The following is a 21,907-nucleotide window of genomic DNA, read 5'->3' on the forward strand; positions in this document are numbered from 1 at the left end:
GTAATAACATGTAGAAATGTTTATAATAATGCTAATAGAAAAGTGTATACAAGATTGTTTTTCAAATTTTCTTGAATAAAGATGCTACTTCAGTCAGGAAAGTTTCAAAACATGAGATAAAAGTAGAGGAGTCAGTCTTGTGGTAGCTGTTGTAAGAAGTAAATACGTTGTTTGTATTGGCATAACACTGGATGATTTGTTTAGAACAAAGAATTGATGGCAGTTTATGCAAAGCTAAACTTCAAGTGAGACAGTTGGCATGTGAAAAGGAACTTAATGAAGAGGTGTCAAGAGCAAGAGTTTTGACTGGCACAAAACGTTTAAAGACAATACGGTACTTCTTGGAAGCTGGTGGATTAAAAACAGCTTCCTGGCTATTATAACAGAAAAACAATAGCATAGTCTAATAAAAAGAAAGTCCATATCCTCTCAGTGTAGGCTTAGGAAACAATGAACAAATCTAAGTAAATGCAGTGGCCCTGATGCAATTAAGCAATTCTGCAACACCACCTGAAGAAGCTACTAGAGAGGAAGGATCAACTCCTGATGGACGTTTGAACGAGTTGGAAAATTTAAAAGAAAAAAAGTAATGATTGCCAAAAATGAAACAAGTTGCAAAACAAAAGAACTGCAAAAAAAACTATAGAAATACTGTTCCACAAAAAAAAAAAAAAAAAAAAAAAAAAAAAGGGTCACAGGAAGCTAAGAGCAAAATCAAGTACAGAAGCCCAGAAACTCAAGGATATCTAAATATCCCCTGAAAAAAGGTGGAAAACCATGTAAATGGAAGAAATTAATAAATAAAAGGGGCACTAAACAGGAGAGACCATCCTGAAACAACAGATTCATTACATGAAATGCCATCATGCAAATCACAAAGGTCCAGACAGTTCCATTTAAGAAGAGTCCTCTAAGAAAGACCCCTCTTTCTTTGAAAGAAAGACAAATAACCAAGACAGAAAATGAAAGAAATGACAAGGTGACTTGTATTTTTATTCTGAGAACTGACATTTAAAGGTGTTGGAATAAGTGTGACTTGATTACTTCAATTCTCAGATTTTGAAGAAGAAAAGGACTTCAAAATAGTGTGTGTGTGTGTGTGTGCTCATGCAGGTACATGCACATGGTTTGAAAAATCTGTATAGAGCAAGATGTAGTATTATTGAACTGTAGTTATCTCTCCACTTACCCATTTCATTCTCTTTTTGAGGGCTGAAGAATAGTACTTCACATGTAAGCCCCAAATAAAAATGGAGGTTTGTCCTTTTGCCCATATTTAGAAAGAAAAGTGGTTTGTGTAACTGTGCTAGGTGTGTGGGGGTCAGGGAAGGTATTTGGGAGATGGTTCTGGGAGACTTCCTGCTTGTATTAGTGTCCTAACAAATCACAGACTGGGTGGCTTAAACAGCAGAAATGTATTCTCTCACACTTCTGGAGGCCGGACATCTGAAATCAAGGTGCCAGCAGGGCCATGTTCTTTCCAAATGCTCTGGGGACAAGTCCTTCCTTTCCTCTTCCTTTCCAGTCATTGGACTGGGGTCCACCAAATCCAGTATGATTTTATCTTAATTTGATTAAATCTGCAAATACCCTATTTCCAAATAATATTACATTCACAGGTTTGGGGTGGGAGCATCATTTAATCCAGTACACTGCTATTGAGATGTTTTAGAAGAATCTGAATTCTACCAACATGGAAGCAGCACCAGTGGTACTCCATGCCCCCTGGTGGAGGTGGGGCAAATAGAGACTTAACAATCACTCTATGTTCCATTTCTTTTTGCTCACTCAAGAGCCTCTTAAGTGGACACCATCCTCTCAACTTCCTAAATCTTCAACGCTTCCTCTCTCTAGTCTCTTTTGCATCAAAATGGAGATACAATGTAAAAAAAAAAACATATACGTGTGTATGTGTTTTATGCATGTATGTGTGCATACATATTCAAAACTACTACGCAGTGTTGTGGTCAAGAAGGGAAAGTGTCAGAGAGATCTGAATTGGAATTATGGTTTTGGCATGCTTATTATAGGACCATGGGGAAATTACTTAATCTATCTGGACCTTAGTGTCCTGACTCTTAAAATGGGAGTAAAGATAGGAAATCCCTCAAAGGGTTTTTTGAGGATTTAAAAAAAATTACACAGTCATCTTAAAAGATGCTGAAGATGAACTTAATAAAACTTGACATAAATTTTATATTAAAGGTAAGAAAAATCAGGAAGTTTTTTTCTTAATATGACAGAGTATTATTTAAAATAGGCATTGAGGCCATTCAGAATGCCTCATTCTGACAAATCACATGCCAATGTCAATTTAAGAAAAAAAGTGTACATTATGAATGAGGACTATAACAATAGATACATATACATTTGAAACAATAAACTGGATACTTTTCTAATCCATTATTAAGTGATTACAATTCTTCTGACTAAAGGTAGAAAACCTTAATAAATCACTAAGAATGAAAGGAGAGGCCTAATTTTTATTATTTGCAGGGGATGATGGTCTCTTTAGAAAACCCCAAAGAATCAAATAAACTGTTAGAACTATTACAAATTCAGAAAAGTGGCATTTTGAACTTTAATTCTCTGCATAATTCTTATTTATAAGCCATACAAAAACATCAATAACTTTCCTATAATTCAACAATGACCAGGTGAAGGTAGAATTTAAAACAGCCTGGGGGGGGGGGTGGCACCTGGGTGGTGCAGTCGGTTAAGCGTCCGACTTCAGCTAGGTCACGATCTTGCGGTCCGTGAGTTTGAGCCCCGCGTCAGGCTCTGGGCTGATGGCTCGGAGCCTGGAGCCTGTTTCCAATTCTGTGTCTCCCTCTCTCTCTGCCCCTCCCCCATTCATGCTCTGTCTCTCTCTGTCCCAAAAATAAATAAACGTTGAAAAAAAATTAAAAAAAAATTTAAAAAAAAACAGCCTGTGGGTAGGATAGTAGCAAGAGAAGGTATTAATAAGTAATTGGATTCAGGATATATTTTGATGCAAATGTGACACAGCTTTATTTTTAACACAGTTAAATTGCATGGGGGGAAATGGGGTAAAATATAATTTTAATAAATGACAAGTTATACAGTATAAGGACTCTTTTTTGAAAAATGTCAATTCTCCCCAAATTAATCTAGGTATAACTTTAATAAAAAATTGTCCTAATGCTCATATGAGAACTCTAGTTGAGGTAACTAATCAGATGCATTGACCTCTCTTTCCTGCCAATGCGCCAAGGAAATAACAGGGAAATTATACAAATCCTACAAAGAATCCCACAAGAGCACACTGGGAAATTGAGAAATTACTGTAAAACATAAAACAAAAAAATTCAAATTTATGGCAATAGTCAACAGGAATCTACAAATGAAAGCAAGAGAAAAACGTTTCCAAAATAGTGAATATTTTTAGAAAAAGTTCCAGATCAGAGATAGTGGAGCCAGGAGCAGAAATCGGGATGTTTAATTACAGAGTTATGAATGGCTGCTCTTTGTTCCCAGAGTGTCTGGTTGCAGCATCTGTCACTCAGATCCATGAGTGAAGGTCTTTAAACAATATGGGAGATTTTCCACTGTAGATGTCAGGAGTGGGTATTTAGGCTGGAGAAAGAAGCAAGAACAGGCAGCTGTGGCACATGATCTGTCATAAAATCCATGTGTCTCAAAGTGAAGTCAGGCAAGAAAGGAGGGAGTAACCCTCAGGAGCTGAGTGAGCATGTGCAATACCTACTCCCAGTCTCATCCCTCAATAGGCATACCCTCCTGCTGTGTGGAAGAGTGAGAGGGAAAGAGAGAGGATACTAGTCACCATAAAGGAAATAGTATTTATTTGAGTAACAAAAATTGTAAAGGGCAAAATACAACATACAGAAAATTAAATGCAAGGGGAAACCATTTTTCAAACATCTGGCAGGGTCAAAGGGTTAACACTGTTAATTGCATCAAGATCTACCCACTGATAAGAAAAAAACAAGCAATTCTCATGATTCCCTCTGCTGCAATGTGCTTCCTCTGGTCATTTATCCTATAGCAAACTCCCCTCCTCTCAGATTACAGCCCAAATGCCACCTTTCCTGACCAATCCATCTAAAGCATCTATCTGCTCAATTACTTTGTTTAACCACCCCTATTTTAATTTTTGGCATACTTCTTATCATTAGCTGGTATCTTTATGTACTTTTTCTTTCATGTTTTCTTATATCCACCTCTGTTAGAATGTAAGTTTTATGAGGGTGGGGACATTGTATTATTTGCTACTGTTTCTCCTGCACCTAGAATTCTTTACCTAGCCAAAATATGTTTCTAAAATGATGGCATGATGACTTTTTCAGATGTACAAAAGCTCAAAGAATTTCTCAATAGCAGACTTGCATTATAAGAACTGCTGAATTCTTTTAGGCCAAAAGAAGATGCTGTCAGATGAAATTCTGAATCTACACAAAGGAATCAGAAATGGTAACTATATGGATAATATGTTGTTTCTGTATTATTTAAACGCTCTTTAAAAATAACAGATAATTTAAACAAAAAATTAAGGGGAGGGAATATAACATTTGTAAAAGTAAAATGTGTGAAAAAATAGGACAAAATTTGGGAGGGAAAAAGGGAAGTATACTTTCATAAGTTTCTTATACTAATGTGTAATTGTATAGCATCATGTGAAGATAGGCTGAAATATTAAAGATGTATACTATAAGCCCAGTTTTTAACTTGGATGATTTTGACTCCCTCTTTCCCTGGGGAGCATTTGGCAATGCCTGCAGACATCTTAGTAGCAATGAATGAGGAAGTGCTACTGGCATCTAGTCGAGAAAGGCCAACGATGATGCCAAACATTCTATAATGCATGGAACAGCACCCCACAAGGAATTTTCTGATTCAATAATTCAATAATACCAAGGCTGAGAAACTCAATTAACTCAAGTTAAATATTATTTATTGGATTTCAATTTTTAGAATCTATTAAAGACAAAATTCAAACTACCATTTTATTAGTCTTACAATTGTGAAGTAATGGTAAAAAAAATTAGGGAAGGAAGGGGGAATACAGGTTGAGTGTAGTGCAGTAACATTCATTTCCTCAGCCAACCTAAGGGGTATTGAGATACTGTCTAACATACAGATGGCCAACAGACACACAAAACAATGCTCAACATCACTCATCATCAGGGAAATGCAAATCAAAACCACAATGAGATATTATCTCACACATGTCAGAATGGCTAAAATTAAAAAGATAAGAAATAACAAGTATTGGCAAGGATGTTGGGGAAAAGGAACACTTGTGCATTGTTGGTGGGGATGTAAATTAGTACAGCCACTGTGGAAGACAGTATGGAGTTTACTCAAAAAATAAAAAATAGAAGCACCATATGGTCCAGTATTTCATCATTTGGTATTTATTCAAAGAAAATGAAAACACTAATTTGAAAAGATATATATACCCCTCTGTTTATCACAGCATTATTTTCAATACCCAAGATATGGAAGCAATCTAAGTGTCCATCAATAGACAAATGGATAAAGGAGGTGTGGTTTATATATACAGTGGAATATTACTCAGCCATAAAAAAGAATTTGATCATGCCATTTGCAACAACATGGAAGGACCTAGAGAGTATAGTGCTGAATGCAATAAGTCAGACAGGGAAAGACAAATACCCTAAGATTTCACTTATGTGGAATCTAAAAAAACAAAATAAACCAAAAGCAGAAACAGACCCATAAATACAGAGAATAAACAAACTGATGGTTGCCAGGGTTCAGGGGTGAATGGGCCAAGTGGGTAGAAGGAGTGGGAGGTACTGGCTTCCAGCTGTGGGAAGAATAAATAAGTCACAGGGATGAAAGGTACAACATAGGGAATATAGTCAATGGTAACATAAAAGTGTTGTATGGTGACAGATGGTAGCTACGCTTATGGTGAGCATAGCATAAGATATAGAGTTGTTGAACCACTATGCTGTTCACTTGATATTAATGTGTATAACTTGTGTGTCAACTATTCTTGAATGAAAAAAAAACTATAGTTTAAATAACTGTAATACACAGTAAAATTAAATGCATTCCTAAAAAATGAAATTAAAAAAAGAGATACTATCTAAAATTGATAAAATAAGAAATATAATTTAATGTATATCTTTTTAAAAATTATGCAAGTATAATGAGAAAGAATGGAATCATGACATTTGCAGCAATGTGGATGGAACTGTCAGAGAAGGACAGATATCCTATGTTTGCCCTCATATGTGGATCTTGAGAAATGGAACAGAAGACCACGGAGGAAGGGAAGGGGGAAAAAAAGATAAAAACAGAGAAGGAGGGAGGCAAACCACAAGAGACTATTAAGTACAGAGAACAAAGTAAGGGTGGAAGGGGGTAGGGGAGAGGGAAAATGTGTGATGGGCATCGTTGCGGCATTTGTTGATGGGCACTTGTTGCGATGAGCAATGGGTGTTGTATGTAAGCCAGTATGACAATAAATTATTTTCATAAAAATAAAATAAAATAAAATAAAATTATGCAAGTACAGGTAGTTCTCACTTTGCATGGTAGTTTGGGACCAAAAAATGACTATGCAAACTGAAATCATGCAAAGTGAACTTAATTATCCATGGGAAAAATTATGTTGGTATAAGACCTCTCAAAGTTTTTATCAAAACCTTAAAAACTCTTACTGTTGTTTATAAATGTATAGGGAAATAAAAAAATGGTAAAAACTAATATTTATTTAGGCACTGCAATTTAAAACTTTAGAAACATTGAGAAGCGAAGTGTTTTACTTTTTTAAAAATTGTCAAGAGAAGTTGAATAGTGATCGCCTTCTGCTTACAATATGAAGTGAGAATGTTTTCTATGTCTTGACAGAAATGTCATGCTCCTTTTTAAGTTGAATCAGTTTCTAACATTTTATCCTTTTCACTTTTGATGTCATGAAATATCTCTGAGAGTTCTTTAATGTGAAGTTTTTGCTATGATCTTTTGGGACATCTTCATCCTTTTCATCACAAACACCCATTAATATCCTTAAGTTTGCCTCCATTAAGTTGTGCAGGCAGCATATCTAGACTTTCTTGAATGGCAGCAGTGTCAGCATTGCCATGGTCAGCTATTTCTTCTGTAACTGTTCTCATTTGACTAGAATTTCATTTCCAATGTTACCACTTTTCATTCCTTTGTTTCACTTTTGTTTTTGTTGGTCAATTACTCTTTGGACTTTTTTTTCTTTTTCTTTTTCTTTTTTTTTGAGACCTATGGACACCTACAGATTGAAAGTGAGGGAATGGAGAAACATTTTATCATGCAAATGGGTGTCAAAAGAAAGCTGGAGTAGCAGTACTTTTATTAGACAAAGTAGACTTGAAAACAAAGAGTGTAACAAAGATGAAGGGCACCATATCATAACAAAGGGGACAATCCAACCAGAAGATGTAACAATTGTAAATTCATATGCACCCACCATGGAGCACCCAAATATATAAAACAACAAACATAAAGGAACTCATTAACTATAATACAATAATAGTAGGAGACTTTAACACCCTATTTACATCAATGGACAAGTCATCTAAACAGAAAATATGCAAGGAAATAATGGCTCTGAATGACACACCGGACCAGATAGACTTAACAGATATATTCAGAACATTCCATCCTAAACAGCAGAATACACATTTTTTTCAAGTGCACATGGAACATTCTCCAGAATAGATCACTTATTAGATCACAAATCAGGCCTCAACAACTACAAAAAGATTAAAATCATACCATGCACCTTTTTTTGACCACAACGTTATGAAACTAGAAGTCAACCACAAGAAAAAATTTGGAAAGACCACAAATACTTGGAAATTAAACATCATACTCTAAACAATGAATGGGTCAACCAGGAAATCAAAGAAGAAATTTACAAATACATGGAAACAAATGAAAATGAAAACACAATGGTCCAAAACCTTTGGAATGCAGCAAAAGTGGTTCTAAGAGGGAAGTACAAAGCAATACAGGCCTACCTTAAGAAGAAAAATATCAAATAAACAACCTAACTTTACACTATAGGAGTTAGAAAGAAACAACAGATGAAGCCTAAAGCCAGCAGAAGGAAGGAAATAATAAAGATTAGAACAAAAATACAATATATAACCCCCCAAAAAACCAATAGAACAGATCAATGAAACCAGGACCTAAGTCTCTGAAAAAAATTAACAAAATCAATAAATATCTACCCAGACATCAAAAATAAAAGAGAAGGGACCCAAATAAATAAAATCACAAATGAGAGAGGATAAATAACAACCAACACCACAGAAATATAAACAATTTTAAGAGAATATTTTGAAAAAATACACACCAACAAATTGGACAACCTAGAAGAAATGGATAAATTCCTAGAAACATATAAACTACCAAAACTGAAACAAGAAGTAGAAAACTTGAACAAATAACCAGCAAGGAAATTGAATCAGAAATCAAAAAACTCCCCCAAAACAAAAGTTCAGGGCCGGATGGCTTCACAGGCAAATTCTACCAAACATGTAAAGAAGAGTTCATGCTTATTCTTCTCAAACTATTCCAAAAAAATAGAAAAGGAAGGAAAACTTCTAAGTTCATTCTGAGGTCAGCATTACCCTGTTACCAAAACCAGATAAATACTCCTAAAAAAGAGAACTACAGGCTAATATCCCTAACAAACATGGATGCAAAAATTCTCAATAAAATACTAGCAAACCAAATCCAACAATACATTTAAAAAAATCCCCTTTGGATTTTCCATTTTTGTTAAATCTCATAGTTTTATCATTGGGGCAAGAGGAGGCAACAAAAGTACACACTTTGTTATCTGTGTGTGAATAGTGTAGTGACCAGATTTTAAGAGAAGTGATGTACGTTATGTAGTGATTTGTGGAATGAAGAGCATTTAGACTCCATGAAGTTACTTCCAGGCAATATTTCAAAGGCAGTGATTAAGCAAATTAACTTGGTTTGTCTCTTTTTTTTTCCCCCCTTTGCTTATTTGTTTTCTTTCTTAAATTCCACATGAGTTAAATCATATGGTATTTGTCTTTTTGTTAGTTTGCTTACCCTAACACTCTCTAGCTTCATCCATGTTGGAAATGGGAAGATTTCATTCTTTTTTGTGGCTGAATAATATTCCATTATATATAATATATGATATATATATATATACACACACACACACACACACAAACACATACACTTATGTATATACACAACACACACACATATACCACATTGTTTTTATCCATTCATCTATCGATAGACACTTGGGCTGCTTCCATAATTTGACTCTTAACCATAGAGAACAATCTGATGGTTACCAGAGGGGAGGCAAGTGGGGGATGGATTAAATAGGTGATGGGGATTAAGGAGTGTACTTGTTGTGATGAGCACTGGGTGATGTGTGGAAGTGCCAAATCACTATATTATACACTTGAAACTATTATTATACTGTGTGTTAACAAATTGGGATTTAAATAAAACCTTAAAAAAATTTAAAAAGCATATAATCTTGGGTTATAACAACAAAAAGAAAAATAACTTAAGTCCAGTTTAAAATTCCTTTCTGCCCTTTCCAGTTAGTCCCCAACCACTGCTTTGCAGAATCAACCATCATTCCAAATTATATCACCATAAATTAGCTTTTTTATGTCCTTTAAATGCATATAAATAGAATCAAATGATGTGTATTTTTTTGTGTGTGTCTGACTTCTTTCACTTAACATGATGTTTTGGGGGATTCATCCACGTTCCTGCAAGTATCAATTGTTCCTTTTATTCAATTGCTGAGCAGCATTAATACATAATTACAAATTAAAACATGTTCATAGTAAGACATGTAGGAGGTACAAAAGTAAAAAAATTTTCTGAACTCTCTTCTTTATACTCTTCACAAGAAACGATTATTAATAACTGCTTATTTAGATATTTTCCAACAACCCTGGACACATGACTAACACTTATTTTCCTTATTCCTTTTAGAAAATGAAATAAACTCTTGATTAACTTCCATGATAATAGAGAACTCAGTGACATTTCCAAACACCATACTCTATTTTCCATTCTTTCCCATCTCAGTTATTAACCACCAGTCCTTCCAATTTGTTGGGCCAGACATCTTGTAATCATCTTTGTCTCCTCCTTTTGTATACTCTATCAGCACATCTTATCAACCCTACTTTTAAAATATCTAGAATCTGATCACTTTTTACCTTTTCTACTACCCAGTCCAAACCATCATTACTTTTTACCAAAATCGTTGGAATCTCTTACCAAAGTGTTTTCCATATTGGTCCTCCTCCTCCCTCCTATGTAGTCCATTCTCTAAAAAGCAGCTAAAGCAATCATGTGAATACCTAAATTGGATCATGCCACATCTGCACAAAACACTCCAAGGACTTCCTATCTTAGAGTACAGGCCAAAGTCCTCACAATGTCATACTATGCCCTATATGATCTGTCTTCTACCCTCTCTGGTTTTATCTTCTATTATTCTTCTTCTCACATATTCCCTGTTAGCCACACTGGTCTCCTTCCTATTCAAAGACTCTAGACAAGCTCCCACTAAATACCCAAATAGCTTACTCCCTGACCTCCTTTAGGTTTTATTTTGCTCATATGTAACCTTTTCAGTATGGGCCATTTTTGACCACCTCAATGAAAATTGCAACACTCTCCTCAGAATGTTCCATTGTTCTTCCTTGCTTTATTTTTCTCTATATCACTCAGTACTACCTAATATACTATGTATTTTACTTGTTTATTGTGTGTCTCCCTCCGCTGAAATGTAAGCTCAGGGAGTAGGGAATTTTGTCTGTCTCATTCACTGTTGTATATCTAGTACTTAGAATAGTATTTGGCACATAATTGGCACTCAGTAAATATTTTTGAAAGAGTATGTGGCAGTTGATTAATTTTGAAAGAGCCAGGAACTTGTACAACAGTTTTTCTTTAAATTACCCTTGGAGTTTAGTTGCTTCTATATAAAGTTGCTTCTAATTTCTTGCCAGAAGAATATATTATCCATGTGATTTCCAAATGCCCACACTTACACCATTACATACTGTTGGGTTTTGTTATGTTCAAGCCTCAGAAGGATAGAAACAAGATCGAGTCAACAAAATACCTATGTATGGGCAACTCTTCCTTTCATGTACTTGAACTCTCATTTATGCCTTTTATTTTGTTGAAATAGATTGGATTTGCAAATTATGTCCTCAGGATTTGACTCTCTTTATGTATCTATGCCTGCAATTCTATGGTTGCTGTAAGTGAGCAACATAATTGCTTGAGACAGTGGTTCTCAAGCCAGAATGCTTATCAGAATCACTTATGGGATCTTCTAAATCTGTTGAATCTGAATTTCTCAAGGTACAGCTTGAAAATCTCCATGTTTGACAGGCCCTCCAGTAATTCTTAGGCAGCCAGCCTCGTGCCTAGACATAGACTGGCTTTTGGGAAACATCACAGTGTGGTAGCAGCTTTCTATTGTTGGAATTGCTGCGGTTGGAGAAAACTGAAGGTAGCTAGGGATGCCCTCAAAATCCATTCATACTTTATTTTATAGATAAATATAAATGATGTTTAAGAAATTAAAATCTATTTATGAAACACCACACCCTAATTTCAAAAGGAATACTTCTGGAAGGAAGACTTAATGAAATAGAATGCATAATTACCCAGTTTATACCACAGTAGTCAAAGTCCTGGAGATTTATGTATGCTGTGTCTGTAATTGAAATTACTCAAGTTTATCATTCAGTGCATACAAATGTGGCAGAGCAGGGTCCCCTCCGCCTCCACTCTGGGCTTCACTGGCTCGCCCAAGCCCAGGTACAGAACCATGGGGCTGTCCAGTTTTGCACAGATTTTCTACATGCAGCTCCTTCAGTTTCCTTCCCTCACCACCCTCCAGACCAGCCAGAGATTAGATGACACCTCAGCCCATTCACCCAGCCCCTCCTTCCTACTGTCTTCTCCCCTAGGATTTTCTGCAATAAAAAAACCCCTTCGTTCTCCTTTCTCTGTCAACCAAATGCAGATCTTCTTAGGGGTCAGCTAAAGAACGTAAGTTATACCGTGGATAGGTAAGAAAATAAGAAATAATTCTGAAAGAAATAAAAATTTCCTAGCACTTCTCAGATTTTATCACAGCTTCAATTCTCTGCAAGCATATATTTGCCTAGGAAATTTTACTAACAGCATGTAGTTTTATATCATCCATAAGCCCTGTGTGCTTACTAAAAATTTTCCTATTAGGAGTCTCTCTCCCCCCACATTTCTCTCTCTTTTTCTCTCTCTGTCACCTTTAAATTTTGCCCAAGTCATAAGAAACAAATCTCCGGTTTCCTGCCCATGTTAGGTAGAATGAGAAGATATCATTCTAAGGTATTTGAAAAATAAATTTTCTTTGAACAGTAAAATTTCTACAGATAAACAAAAAAGAACTCTATTTCATCCCATGTAATCACACTAGGAGATATAATTACGCTCATTTTATACAAAAGAAAACTGAGGATCAAAAGAGGTGGGGAAGTTGGCTCAGTTTCACCAGCACAGCATGATTCTGACTAAGGGAGAGGAGATTCCAAAATCCAGCATTGCACAGCATTTCTTTCCTCCTCAAAAAAGAGGCAGAAACATGCTAAGGTTAAAAGTGATTAATAGGGCCTTTCCCTTAGGTTTTGTAGTAACTGCCCACCATTGATGATAATGGGACTCAAACTTCAACCTGCCTGCCTCTGGTCTAAGAGCAGAAGTCTCTGATTGAGACGCTCCTGGTTATGTGGCAGGACGTGAGTTTTTGTAACTCTTTTCCTGAACACAATCCCCTCTGGGCCTTTCATCCCTTTTGGAAGAGCTGCCTCAATTGATCTGTTTACAGTGTGGCAGTTATGGATGGGTTTTATGGAACCAATGAATTGGGTTCTTACTGCTTTGAGCCATGTGTGTTTCTGTTTCTTCAGTCTGCTACTGTCTAGTGCTTAAAGAGGCCAGTTTGTTTTTCTTCCTTAGCCTTTTAAACATCTCGGATCAGAACATCATCAGAATTATTTTAAGCTTTGGGGTTCTCTGATGACTATAAGATGGAAGGAGAGACCACCATCCCATTCAGGAGTAAATTCATAAATATGGACTCTATTTGAACTTCTACTACAAGTCAATGAATACTTTATTTGCCTAAAAGGATTCTTTTCTTTTAAACCAAGAGCTCTACTAAATAAATAATACTTTTAAATTTTGAGGTGTCCTATTTCCCAGGGAAGGGTGTATTAAAATAGGCTAGTTTATGCAGCAGTAACAAAAACAGCAGAAGATTAGTGGTTCCTAATATTAAATATCTTTTTCATGTTCATTCTGTGGGCCCAATGTTGGCTAGGGACTCTACCACATGTCGTCTTACTTCAGGGCCCAAGCTGATCGAGTATCTACCATCTTGAATGTTGCTGGTAGTCAATGGCTTTGGAATGAGACAGAGTCCATTCCATGATTTCTTTGTTGTGTGAACCCACTGCTTTTTCTAGGTGGAAAATGGAGCACACCATCTCCTAGCAACTTCCAAAAGCCTACAGTTGTATCCAGAGAATAAGCTGTTTTTTTGCTGAGTCCCTATGGGGTCTAAGACTGGAAGTCATGTTTTGGTAGAGACCAGTTGTTAACATAGCTCTTTTCTCTTTTTCTCAGACATATAACCAGACTCTATACAGTTATACGTGGCCATATGACTGAGTTCAAGTGTTAAAATTAGAATGGAAGTGATGTGCAACATATCCAGGATGGACTGTTTGATCCTCTGTTCTTTCTTCTTCTACAAACCTAACATAGGCGAGCATTGGTGGCCTTGGAAGGCATGTGGTTAGGACAGCAGAGTCACAAGATGGAATGAGCCTCTGTCCTTAAATCATTGCATGGAGGAAAGCTACTTACCCACCTGGAATAGTCATTTTGGGCTTTTCTTGTGCACACACACATACATACACAAACTTCTAACATGTTTGAGCCATTCCTTGTATTAGTTCAATTATTACAACAATCATCATATCCTCAATGAATACAAATATCTTTGCCAAGATCTTGGTGAACTGGTGAAGAGGCCCTCTGAGGAGACAATTTGCATGCAGACTTTGACAGAAGGTTCTATAATTACAGAAAAGGACGGCAGGAGAGGAGGACTTGAGGAAGAGCAGTTCTCTTCTGGATACCCAGACCCCAGCCCAATTCCATGCCTTTGGAGAAAGCTTGATGATCTGGAGTAAGGAGTGGGCTTCTCCTCACTTTTGTATAAACAGTTTCAGGCTCTCTAAAGACCCTCGGTGCCTTAGTGAGGGTGAGCTGAGGGGAGTGTACAGGTAGGTAACAGCCATGTTGAATATGAGGCATTTGTGCCTTCAAAATTTTCTCTGCCACAGGTTGGAAATCTTCACTTCTAGGGTAGTTCCTGTGAGATTTAGCATTGATTCCAGAAGACTCTGTTAAATTGGATGTAAATTATGAAAAAGCATGACTAATAAACCCCAAAGCATGGTTTAAGTAACAAGCAATGTCCACAATATGAGAAAGCTAGATGTGAACTGGGAGGAAATGGGGCCCAGCAAGCAATCTGGGAATCTCAGTTTCAGTCCTGGCTCTGCCAACTTGATGTGTTACTTTAAGCAAGTTCTTGGTGCTTCATTCTTCAACTTCTTTTAATTCCTTTGTTTCTTTCAAGACTGAATCCTGATGTCACTCCCTCTTGGAAGTCTTCCCTGATTGCAGCCAGGGTTAAGTACCTTGGTAAGGCCTACCCATCCTCCATGCTCCCACAGAGGAGTGCTGTACCATAGCACCATTATTGTGTGTCCCCAAATGGACTGGATATTCTCAAGGGTAGAACTATGTCTTACTCACTGGTGGATCTGCAGCATGTGGCCCAGGGTCTGGCCTCCCAAAGGTGTGCTGAGTACATTATAAACTTATTCTGCTGGAGATTTGTGTCCCACGTAAAGAAGAGATTAGGGCCATCTTCATCCCAAAGACAGAAGCTGAGTTGGAGCCTGAAGGAAGCAAGAGACAAGGAAGAGGAATTCCAAACAGAGGGAACCATGTGGGCTGGGCCTGAGATAAATTCCAGAACAGCCTTCACAGGGCAGTCGGGGGCAAGAGGTCCCTTGAGTCTCAGATGGTAGAAGCCATAGGCGTTTCTATGTAGATTCTGGGAAGAGGCTGGTGGGAACAGGCTCCTGCACTATTGTCCCCAGGGATGCCCTATTACCTCCAGAGCTGTCTGGCTGCTGTCCTCAGGCATGCCTACGTTATCATCAGTATTACCAATGTCCAGGGGATGAAATAAATAAATAAAGCTATATTAATATCAGCTCCATTAGAAACACATGAAATAAATTAATGTTTGCCAAATGGGAAAAGAAAAAATCAATAGGAAAAGAAATATTATTTTTAATCTTCTGAGAAGGTTTTTATAAACAACAGAAAGGGAAAAAAATAAAAACCATGAAAAAGAATCTGCCATCATCCTTTTAACCTTTATTTATTATCACTCATTCTACATCATCCCGAACTGCATGATAATTTAAAATTTCATTTTAATTTCAATGTATCATATAATTCAACCTAGCCTTTTACAGCATTTTTTTTTTTTTTACTGAAAACTTTTAAAATGTCTCAAAAGGAAATACAACCAGGGGGAGGGAGGGTAAGAAGTCCTGTAACCTTCTAGAGTAGTCATTTAATTTCTGAGATTAAAAGGTCTGTGCAAAAATATGATAACACTAAAAGCAACAGACATGACCAATGTGCATGTTCCTTAACGGCGTGCTGACTCACGTGGAGTGGCTGCGGCTGGCTTCTCTCTGTGTTCTTCCAGGCTTTCACTGGAATTCAAATTATTTGAAGACTCTGAGCCATTTTGGTTGTTTTAGGAGAATATTTTTTCACTTGTTTCTACCACGTTTGATCCATTCTGAGATGGTGGCAGCATCTCCTTTCTGGGACTTGTCCTATAGTTCCTGCCTGAGAGACTTCTATCTAGAGTTTCAGAAAGTGACTCCTATTAGTAGCTAGCCCTTACTGAGCACATACTCTGTGTCACTTAGTCAAGTGTTACAAATACATTTTGTTATTTAAGTCTCACCGCCCTATGAGACAGGCAATTTTATTGTTCTCATTTCACAGAGGTTAAGTAAAGTACTGGAGGCCAGAGAGCTCAGGAGTAACAGGGATCTGAACCCAAGCCCAGTGGACGTCAAAGGCTGTGCTTTTAGAATCACCAAAGGGAGCTAACAGGAAATAGGGAGGTGCTGGGCTTCCTTCTTTACATTGCCTCAACTAGGCTCCTGAACCAGAGACACCCCTCTACCATGGCTCTGTTAGGAGAATTTATTTTCTAAGAAAATAATGGAGAGGGAGAGGGAGTATGCTGTGTGTGACCCTGGGCTGTGGAGTCAGGCTGGACCTGTAATATGGTCGCTAAGACCTGCGCTCTGCCCTGCGTCCTCCCTCCTTGAGCCGGTGCTTATTATCCTATTGTGTGTGGACAAGTATGAGTTGGCCTGTGGTTACTGATTACAGAGAGGTGTGCTGCCAGGCTCAGCAGGTCATTTGACTATTTACTGTTCATTAATTAATTTATTCATTCAAGCATTGAGCTAGTCACGATAGATTAGATTATGCTGAAACAAAAAATAAACCACTCCCCAAAGTTCAGGGATTTAAAATAGCAAAAATTCGGGGTACCTGTGTGGCTCAGTTGGTTAAGCATCCAACTCTTGATTTTGGCTCAGGTCATGATCTCATGGTTCATGAGATTGAGCCCTGCGTCGGGCTCTGTGCTGACAGCATGGAGCCTGCTTGGGATTTTTTCTCTTTCTTTCTCTGCCCCTCCTGAACACATACCCTCTCTCTCAAAATGAAAAAATAATCATTTTTTAAAAATAGTAAAAATTCATTTTTTTTCTGATATATGTTTAATACGAGTAGTCAGGGCTTTTGCTCAGGTTCCATCTTGATGTGTGCTTCCCTGGCCTCTACAGCAGGGGGATACAAATGTGATTCATCGTGCACTGGCTCTTCATGGCTCTCTTTGGAAATGATACATGTCACTTCTACTTATATGTCATTGGCTAAAACAAATCACATGACCAAATGCATCTGGAAGGACATGAATTGGAGGATCTGTGAACACCCTGGATGACCGCCATGAGACTCTACAGGCACTCTGATACTGTGGAAAGCCTTTATTCTAGCACAGCAGGCAGTTAATGAATCTGTGAATAATTTTAAGCAGAATTAAGAGCTATGAAAAATTGAAGTAGCAGAAGAGTAGAGAGTGATGGAGGTGATATGGAGAGGAAGCTCTGTCAGAGACGGTGGTCAGGAAAGACTTCTTTGAGAATGTGACATCTGAGCTGATAGTTTCAGTGAAGAAATGAGCCACAAAATCTAGAGAAAGAACATTTAAGGGAAGAGAAGGAGGGAACAGCAAGTGCAAAGACCCAGAAGTGGGAATGAAGGTCATATGCCTGACGGACAGCTGGGAAAACCAGCTGGGCTGGGGTGGAGTGAGGCAAGGGAGGGGGGCTGTGCACAAGGGGTAGAGGGAGCCAGACCACAAGAGCCCGAGAAGGGCATGATTAGGGTTTTAAATTTTAACTCAAGTGTGATGAAAAGCTATTGGAGGATCTTTAAACAAATGAGTAATGGATTTTATTTACATTTTTATAAAGATCATTTGGCTGTTCTGAGAAGAGACCGTAGTCTGCAAAGGTAAAGGCAGGGAAACCACTCCAGAAACAACTGTGTCAGTCTCATGTCCTCTTCTCTGGCCCTGGGAGCCCAGAGACAAGTGTGGATAGTTTGCACCTTTCTGCCCCTCAGAGCCACTCTTCTTAGCCTTCACTAGGCTATCCACACAGGTAAGGCCTGCCTTGGGTCGGGGGCTCACCAAAGGGATGTGTGTCTTCCTTCTACTGCACATCTCAGAATTTCCAAGGGAAAAATGGCACTCATACGCCAGATCCTTCCTGCTATTCCAGAACATAGAAAACATGGCTCCAAGGAGTGAGTCGAATTCTGTGGAACCTTTCCAGTGGCTTAGAGCCATCCCCACATTTGATTGCCACAATTTTTCTCCCTAATCATGCCTGAAAAATAAATTCCTTGCTTTTTAAAAAAAAATTATAATTTTTACAACTCCTGAACATTAATTTGCTTAATGCTGCCCTGTCACAGATGATGTGTTTCACCCAATGCGTTGGCACAAGAGATGGGCAGAAGGCGCCTCATATATTTGTGTCAGGCTTCATTGGCAATGACGTTTGTCAGGGGCTGCTTAAGTGACAGCCACAAAACACCTGATTATATACCTAGAATTACCTATTATGGCAGAGCAGCTCACACCTCTATCTGCCATCAGTGATTTGTATGTTTCAGTTGAAATGGGGATGAAACAAATCTGGAAGGAGGTAGATATCCAAATTAGTTCTCTGACCAACCTTTCACAATGAAAACAGGCCTCTTGGCTAAAAGTTTCTGTGTGGCAAATTTAGTTGGGGCACTGGCTGTTTCTATTCTTTCTTCTGCCCACCTGTAAACCTTTGGGCTCAGTTAAACCCAGGGGAGGGGCCCTAGCTGAGGCATTGCAAATGAATTTCAATTAAAGAGGATTAATTTCAATTAATTCTGAATCTACCCCAATTGGAGTTTAACTCTTAAACCAGACAAGAGAAACAGGGAAACTTAACATCTGTATGAAACTCAAACAATTTCCCATTTTCCCAGATTTCAATCTGAATTAGTATGGAAACAAAAACAATGCATTAAAATAATGCAGAATAAATAAGAAAGGCAGCAAATTTGCAATCCTACCACTTGCAGAAGCATACCATAATGAATGTAGTGCTTATTTATTCTTTAACTTGATTTTTTTGAATAGGTAACATTTCTACATGTTTTAAAAACCAAAACAATATATGTATGTACCTGAAGCAATAATAATTTCAGGTACCTTTTTAAAATTTTTTACTTGTTGTCTTGGAATAATTTTAAATTAAATTTTTTAACATTTATTTATTTTTGAGAGAGAGAGCATGAGCGGGGAAGGGGCAGAGAGAGAGGGAGACACAGAATCCAAAGCAGGCTCCAGGCTCTGAGCTGTCAGCACAGAGCCCGATGTGGGGCTTGAACTCACGAACTGCGAGATCATGGCCTGAGCCAAAGTTGGATGCTTAACCGACTGAGCCACCCCTGGAGCCTCTGGAATAATTTTAGATTTATGGAAGAGTTGCAAAGAAAGTGTAAAGTCCCTGTAAAACGTTTACTCAGCTTCCCCTAATATCAACATCATCTATAGCCACAGTACCTTTGTCAAAAATAAGAAATTAACATTGGTACAATGCTATTGGCTAAATACAGACTTTATTCAGATTTCATCAGTTTTTCTACTAATGTCCTTTTGTCTCCTTCAGATCCAATCCAGAATATTACTTGATATTTAGTTACTGTATCCCTTTAGGTTCCTCTGATTTGTGACAGTTTCTCAGTATTTCCTTGTTTGCCATGACCTTGACAGTTTCGAAGAATACTGGCTAGATATTTTGTAGAATGTTCCTCAGTTGGGGTCTGCCTGATATTTTGTATGATCAGGGCTTTAGGGGTAGACTGCCAGAGATGAAGTGCCATTCTCATTGTATCATATTAGAGGCACATAATATAACATCATTTAACATTGTTCACTTGGTTAAGGTAGTGTTGCCTTTTAGATTTCTCTTCTGTAAACTTATTATTTTTCCCTTTCTGTACCCTATCCTTTGGACCTGTGTCATTGAATCCAGCCCCAACTCTAGGAGAGGGGACTACCTACACATATTACTTGAAATTCTTTTGTAAGGGAAGTTCGTCCCTATCCTCCATTTATTTATTCAATCATTTGTCTATGTAAATATGGAGTCACAGATTATTTCATTCTTTGGGTTGTAATCCAATATTACTGTAATTAATTTTGTTGCTCAGGGTAACAAGTAAAGCTTGTTGTTCCAGGTGTGGCCATTGGGAGCTCTTTCTTGTTGGCTCTTTGGTCCTTTTGACATGACTCCTTCGTTTACTCATTTTTTTTCCCTCCCAGACCTAGTAGTTGGACAGTAAGAAATATATGTATGTATACTAATCTCTCTCAAAATAAACAAGAGTTCACACTAGTATCTCTGCCTCTAACCCAGTACCCCAGGATCTATTCTAGCCCTCCCTTCTTGCTTATCCATGACTCCTTTCCATGACAGTGAGGAAACTGGCTCCTATTGTTGGCAATGCCTTTCTTTATTTGTTCATTACTAGAATACATGTATTTTCATGACTGCTAACCTATATACCTATGAGAAATAAATTATCAACTGGAGTACAAGGTTTATGCACTTTATGTTTTTGTCCCTAGCCTTAGTATCCAGTCCAGACATTTCTGAATTTCTGAAGCCACTTATGTCAGCTCCTTTTTACTCCACCTCCTTTAGTGAACTAGTGCCAAACACTGATCACACAGTTAGATTCCTTTGTCTCAGTTGGCATTCTACCCTAGGATCCCCCAACAAGTCGTTTATTGTGTTTTAATTAGCACACAGTGAAGTTCATGTTTCGTGATACACAGTTTTATAAGTTCTGACAAATGCACCCATCACCCCAGTACTACACAGTCAAAATGCCCCTGTGTGGCCCTTTGTGGTCATACCTTCCCTCCCCTTCAATATGGAAACTACTGATTTGCTTTCTATCCCTGTGGTTTTACAGACACTTAAAAAAAAGTTTGTCTAATTTATTTTAAAATTCAGGTAGCTCCTTATTATGCAGGCTTAAATGTATCACAGATCACACCCTCTCAATACTGCATGTGCAAGTCGCTACGCCATCCACAGTAGTAAAGTGATGGAGCACGACGTGGGTCACAGAGTTAGCCTGCTGGAGCACATACCCAGCTCCCGTGCTTATTACCTGTGAGGCTGCAATTAAGTTACTAAATATTTCAGTGCCTTGGTTTCCTTTCCTCTGAAATGGGGATAATTGAAGAAGCTGGGGAGATGGCAGAGTAGGGGGACCCTAAGCTCACCTCATCCACAGATACAACTAGATAACACTCACATCAGTGTAAATAATCCAGAAAATGACCTGACACCTGGCAGAACAAACTGCACAACTAACAGTAGAGAAGAGACCACATTGAAAATGGTAGGAAGGACAGAGACATGGTGGGGAGCTAAAAGGACTGCAGACTGTCTATAGGAGAGAGGAAGCTGTAGGTTCAGAGATGATAGAGAAATAGACCCTCACACTGGGGAGCCCATGTAAGGAAGATGAATTCCCATAACATCTGGCTTTGAAAACTAGAGGGGCTGAATTTTCTGAGTTCTTACAACCAGTGGGACTTAAAGCCTGGAACTTTAAAAATTAGTGGGAGAGCTCTGGGAGAGCCTGGAGAAGAAACTGAGTCCCCACACTTAAAGAGACAGCACATGGGGCGCCTGGGTGGCGCAGTCGGTTAAGAGTCCGACTTCAGCCAGGTCACAATCTCGCGGTCCGTGAGTTCGAGCCCCGTGTCAGGCTCTGGGCTGATGGCTCGGAGCCTGTTTCTGATTCTGTGTCTCCCCCTCTCTCTGCCCCTCCCCCGTTCATGCTCTGTCTCTCTCTGTCCGAAAAAATAAATGTTGAAAAAAAAATTAAAAAAAAAAAAAAAGAGCACAACAGCCTGGTGAAGTTATAGCACAGAGGCAGCAGTTTGAAAAATGCCTGGGGCATACAGGAGAGAGAGTTATTTACTAATCTCAGACCATGTGCTGATAGGGCAGAGATCTTTGGGAGACTTCTCGAGGAATACCATTTCCCAGCCCCATCCCCCATTCTAGACACGTAGCCACCT

The sequence above is a fragment of the Prionailurus viverrinus genome, chromosome C2 (genome assembly GCF_022837055.1).
Source record: "Prionailurus viverrinus isolate Anna chromosome C2, UM_Priviv_1.0, whole genome shotgun sequence".
Taxonomy (NCBI): Eukaryota; Metazoa; Chordata; class Mammalia; order Carnivora; family Felidae; genus Prionailurus; species Prionailurus viverrinus.